This window comes from Perognathus longimembris, chromosome 3, assembly GCF_023159225.1.
Source record: "Perognathus longimembris pacificus isolate PPM17 chromosome 3, ASM2315922v1, whole genome shotgun sequence".
In the NCBI taxonomy this organism is placed as follows: domain Eukaryota; kingdom Metazoa; phylum Chordata; class Mammalia; order Rodentia; family Heteromyidae; genus Perognathus; species Perognathus longimembris.
In genome coordinates, this window is record NC_063163.1 from 97,802,208 (window position 1) to 97,808,689 (window position 6,482).

Here is a 6,482-nt window from a genome sequence, read left to right on the forward strand (position 1 = left end):
AGTTCAGCTCCATTGGGGAGCTGAAGTGGGATGCTATGACCAGAGAAGGTTCAGGAGATGGGAGACAGGACATGAACAGAACACAGATATGTGGCATGGTGTCATGGCGGCGGAGCTGGTCAGAGCCTTAGCAGGCTCACAGCAAGACATGTTCACCATCCAGCATTTGAAATGCAAGGCACATTTGAATTGCAAGGCCACATTTACAGAGTTCAGGGTGGGGGTCAGGGTTACCCGGAGCATGAATCTCTACATCCCCGCACAGCCTGGAGGATTTGGCACACCCATTACCTGGGGGATGGGTGGGACTCCACCTTCAAGAGTTTTTGGGGGCTGGGAATATGGCCTAGTGGCAAGAGCGCTTGCCTCCTACATATGAAGCTCTCAGTTCGATTCCCCAGCACCACATATATGGAAAATAGCCAGAAGGGGCGCTGTGGCTCAGGTGGCAGAGTGCTAGCCTTGAGCGGGAAGAAGCCAGGGACAGTGCTCAGGCCCTGAGTCCAAGGCCCAGGACTGCCCCCCCCCCCAAAAAAAAAGAGTTTTTGGAACCTTGATGGAACCAAGATGGCGCTTGCTAAAACCAATTCTATTGTCCACCATGTGGTCAATGCTAGAGAAAACAGGATTTAGCCAACAACAAGCAGAACTAAACCAAATCTCCAAGCTTAACAAACATCAATAACAAGAACAGAAAACCTTTCTTTGTGTCTTTCAAAGCAGATGTTAAACAAATATTGGTCACAGGCAGGCAGAGTTTAGAGAGGCAGAGAGAGAGAACTCCATCTGCTCAAGCCCTCAATGTAGTTATGTAAGTCCAAGCATCCAGCTAATGGTCATTCATCCTGGTTGGAGTTTCAAATCTCTTGTGGTAGATGATTGTGCCCCACGATTAGTGGAGTTGAGGAGTTAAATACCAAGCATCCTCAGTATTACTCTGGTCAGCTGAAATGTAGGAGACAATCAGCAATGAGGCCGTCAATGAGTTGTGTCCCAAACCGAGCGCGAAGTGTGGCCCTGAAGCCACGGCCCTTTGGCCCTATGCTACGGTCATTTGCAGTGGCACTCGGAACTTAGCGCCAAGATTTTTAGTGTGGCCCTGAAGCCACGGCCCTGTGGCCCTACAGTAGATTGTAAAATCGGATCCGAGCTCTTGGTTACATTATCATTTACCCTGGGTGTGAGGGAAAATTTGTAGATTGTCATGGTGGATGGAAGTAGTGCGCTTGGTCAGAAGTTACCTTGGTGGTCGTCTGGGTGGGCTTAGGACAGCAGAATAGGTCCCGGGGGCAGCTTGGACCCCCCAGGAATGGGGGAGCAAATCCACTGGGGAGCCTATCCCAGGTTCGGCACCAATGAAAGCACGTCTCGGCCATCCCAGAGGACCATGCGGAGATAATCACAGACAGGAGAAGAAGGTTCATAAAGAGGTTTATTAGTGCTCCTACGGGAGAGGGAGCTACATGGTGTCTGCACCTTATCCAGGTGGCAGCTTCTCTCTAGGGAGGCAAAGGGGAAGTAGTTAGGTAGTGAGGCGTGGCTCATTAGGTATGGGTGGATCTAGGGGCTAGTAGGAGGAGCTGAGGCTAGGGAAATGCTAACAGTGATAAGAGTCAGGATTGCCTCCAGGCTGTTCACTGTGACTCCACCCACAGGCTGCAAAGATCAGTTTAACACCAGACTTAAAATTAAGATAGTAGTCAAAAAGCAAATAATTTTAAAACCATGATGCCAGTTTTTACATGTTTTACCAACAGACAGACAAAAATGTTAACAAGTTATATAAGCGACCACCTGGATTAAGGTGCGGAGCCCATATAGCTCCCTGTCCCATGAGAGATATGGCCCCACTAATAAAACTCCTTATAAACCTTCTTCTCCTGTCCATGACAATCTCCGCATGGTCCCCTGGGATGGCTGGGACAGATTCTTTCACTTATAACTTTAACTACAGTATTAGAACTGCGAATTAAAAGGCCAATGTATCTAATGCTCCGAATAAATTTCCATCTTCTGGCTGGTCTTACAAAGTTTCAAGAGGCAAACAGAGCTTTCAAGTGGATCTAACAAGTTATGACAGGAATTGCTTTGTTTTTTAATAACTGGCATTGTTTTTATGCTTCCTGGAACTGCACTTGCCTAACCTGTTTGCCCAGCCACGGGCTTGTTTGCCCCCCCCCATTGCTTGCACCTGTAACCCCCCAGTTTGTTTCATCCTGTTTTGTTGCCAGATGGCCAGATGGTTTCCAGTAAGGGTCAAGAACCGGTCTCCCTACCATTCCTGGAATGTTAATGAGCCACTACAGGTAGGCCAAAGGGAAAATTCCTGTGGTGTTTGGGTTTAATAGCAGCCTGCTAAGACAGCTAGGGGCTGCCTTGGAGATCCCGACCTCAGGTGCAGACCTGGCGTGCCAGTGCTTTCTCGCTCCATGAAATTCTTCCCCGGATTGTGATGAGTGGTGTCACTGCCTGCTGATCGACGGACCCCCTAGCACAAGAAGCAGCTGGGAGAGAAGGGACCCCTTGTCTCCAGGCATTCCTGGGACCTCTGGCCTAGCGCCAGTGGAAGCCCAGAGACCACTCCACTTCCTCCCGGGTGCCGCAGTGCGTTGTGGGAAATGTAGTCTTTGGAGGACAGATCCTTTGGAGGTGGGAACTCCTGGGCGCGCGCCTCCCCGCCTACTGTTGGTGTTCTCAGTCTGCAAGCTCGTAGGCCTTTGTCTTGCGGCTGGGAAGTGCTCTGGAGTTCAGTTTTGCCTTCCGAACATGTGAGTCCCGAGTCAGGGACCAGCCTTTCTCCAGTGGACCTTGGGAGCTGTAACTTGAAGGGATCTCCGGCTGCGGAACCTATGTCAGGTAAGAAGCGCGGGCTGGGCTCGTGACCGGAGTCTGCCCTCCGCCCGCTCCTCCAGTTGGGCTTCCCGAGTGGGCGCCGCCATCAGCCAGCGCGCGGGCCGAGGCAAAACCTGGCCGCCGGAGCTCTGCACGCAGGTTGGGTGTTGTCCAGAGCGGGGAGAGCCGGGGAGCTGCGCGCGCACACTGCCCCACTGAGGTTCCGTCGAGCACCCGGGTGACGGCGTTCACTTTGCCCTGCGGGACGGCGAGCGTGGCGACAGTGGTAGTGAAACCGTGAAGTGTGCGCGGGCCCTGGGGTTTGTCATATTGCAGTTGTGTTTTCGGGTTCTGGGTGGTTTCCCTTAGGGATGTCTCTGGTCTGCTTCCTGCCTTGTTAGCACTCCTGGCTTGAGTTCCCACACGTTTGTATACGACCTTGTTTCTAGACACAGTTCTACATGGGATATTGGAGAACTGTGTGATGGTCCTGTCTTTTTAGGAATGAAGCCTAGCAATATTGTAGGAGGGCATCCTATAAATAGTAAACTCCCTCCTAAAAGGACAGTGTCAACTGACACACCCTAAAGAGCTGAGGCAGAAAAGTACTGGAAGGGGAAGACGTTTTTAGCTTTCCTTACCTTAAGCAATAATTGGTTCTACTTTCCAGAGCAGGAGACTCATGTGGTACTCTTTCCTCCAACACTCTCAATCACATGGTGCTGTTGGAAGGTGTGGACCAGCTGTTAGAAGGGGAGATGAACTAGTCTGAGGAATAAGCCAGAGCCTAGTTATCAGAAGGGACATGAGGCTGTGGTTTGGGGTAGAGGAATAACTATTGTAAGGACTAACCTGAAAACCTGAGTGACTAAATATAGTAAGTTTTAGTGTTAAAATTATAACAGCTTCTAAACCCTGGTGATGACTCCATGCTTGAGGGCTGCACCCCCACCTGTGAGACTAGTTTCTTGTAGTTTGACATTTAAAATATAGGGTGTCCTTGTTCCCCTCTGTACCTAGGTAGCAACCATGGTAACAGACAGTAAAAAATGATCATAGTTATAGGCTATAGAAATAACCATAATAGTAGTTATAGAAATACCATAGTAACTGTTGGGTTGGTTTACTTATGATTTAAGTACTGGATTTTTTTTTTTTTTTTGGCCAGTCCTGGGCCTTGGACTCAGGGCCTGAGCACTGTCCCTGGCTTCTTCCCGCTCAAGGCTAGCACTCTGCCACTTGAGCCACAGCGCCGCTTCTGGCCGTTTTCTGTATATGTGGTGCTGGGGAATCGAACCTAGGGCCTCATGTATGGCACTCTTGCCACTAGGCTATATCCCCAGCCCCAGTACTGGATTGTTTTAGCCCACTCATGCTAGTGGGCTTAGTGGTAATGGGAAACAGTAGCAATTGTTAACAATAAAGTTGGAACTAGGTCAGCCTGACCGCAAAACTCTGCTTCTGTAAATGGCTTGGGCTTGCTTAACCCATTTGTGACTTGCTCTACCCCCTGAACTAGCCCCCTGCCTCAGTGCCACGTGACCACCTGCTGTCAATCAAGGCCAGTTCCCGATATTAAAGCCAAGATAGGTAACTGTAAGTGTAGATAGCCAATCAGGAAATCCCACACTGGAATTTCCCTTGTGTGAGCCTATGGTGTTAAACGGTAGCTGCTGACAAATGGCAGCTTTGCGGTTTTTTGCTTTAAAAGTAGCCTGTGAGATCAAGGAAGTGTCCTTCTAAGGGGTCAGCTAGTGATCTCAATGCTTGAGGCGAAAGAAACTTTGTTATACTTTCACATTGAGTCAGTCTCAGGTTCCTTTGATCATGGACCCTATCACTATCAGAACTGAAGGTATTGCCTATGTCCTAAGACCCTAACCTATTCTCATTAATTTATTCAGCCTTTCTAGTATGTGCTCTCTCAAACTTATCCTATCTCTAAATATCTCATCTATGGATGTGCTGATGCTACTGTGGAAACCAAGTGAAAGGTGTAGGGAGAAACCCCCCCCTCACCCCCCCCCCCCCCCCCCGTGCGCTTTTTGAGACCCTAGAAACAGCAGGCTTAGACAAGGTAGTGGGCCTTGCCAAGGGCAAACCTAAGCCGAATAACTGGGGCCAAAAGCAGCTTGACCTAGAGCTGCTTGACCTTTGCAAAAGAAAGGAATGAGGATGATCACTCAGTTGGCATGTTTTAGTTTAGGGGAAGTTCCAGAAAGAAAGATTTAAGGTTAGTTAAGAAGTTAAATAGGTAAAGACCAGTCACACCCAGAGTCAAGAACTGTATTGCTTTGATTCCTTTGTAATCACTAACAACAATTCTCCTTCTGTAAACCTACTTGCTTGCTTGGCCTAACTTGCCAGACCACCTGCGTGTGGTACCGTGATTTTTGCCTTTAAAACCCCAGCCCTACTGAGGCCCAACGCTGTTTGTCACCATCTGGGTGGTGACGATCAGACACTGTGCACAGCTAAATAAAAGACTCCTAGCCCAATTGGTGACTATTGTCGTGGGTTCGAGGCCCACATGTATGTCTAGTATACAACAGCTACTGGCTCTAATGTGTTGGTTCTTTCTGGCAGTTCAGGACCTGTTGGTTAGAGACCTTTGGCCTTCCAAGAAAAATTACAAAAGAAAACTTAAAGTTATGTCTTTTTGAAATGAAGTGTAAGCATAGGACCCTAATTTGCTTTAAGGCAAGGATGCCTGGAGTTTCCCAGTGTTTAGGTCACAGTTGCCCAAAAACTTGCACAGTTCTCGGCGTGTCAGGTACCTACCCTACCCACTTCTCGACTTCAAGAAATTTTGCAACTCCTGCGGATTCTGGGAAGGACCTCATTATGACCTCCTGATTTATTACTAAGTGGCCTACCTGGAATCCGTCTCCCCAATGGTTGATAGATTTTGGCTGCACAACAAAAGGAGAAAAACAGGTTATGACTACACCTGTTCTATGTCAAGATAAAGTTAACCACAACCTTTGGCTTCTGTATGCTTGCTTGCTTTCTTGAAAAATAACCACTAAGTTCCGCTTCTGTAAATTAGCTTGCTTGTACCTGTTTGTGATTTTTGCCTTTATAAACCCTCTGCAACTGAGGCTCTGGGCTATTCATTCCCAGCTGAGTTAGCCCTGGCTAGTCATCTTCGCTTAAGAAATGAACCTTGGTTTGAGACAAAGCTTGGTCTGGTTGTATAAACTGGGGGTTGCTCCATTTCATCTTGCTCAAGGTTGATGATTTGTACATGTTACATATCCTGAAGTTTTAGCTATTGTTAGCTATTTTGTCACCATCTGCTCAAAGAAATATTTCACTTTGGAAATTCTTTTGGGGACTTCAAGTTAGGGAAGTATAAACATTGCTTTAAAATACCGTACTTGAAACATGCTGATCCTATTTTTATCTTCAGTCATTCCTATGGCTTTAGTGACCTTAAAATGTAGCTAACATGGATATTCTCCACCTGTTATTGACAAATTAAAAACTCTGCCCTACAATAATGAGCCTATTTTCCATTACTTAAAATGAGAGACTACCTATACTTATGTTCCCAAACAACTGATAGATTATTATTTAAATAGAAGACCATACCATTTTTTTGTGTGTGTGTGTGCTAGTTCTGATTGTTGAGCTCAAGGTCTGGACAC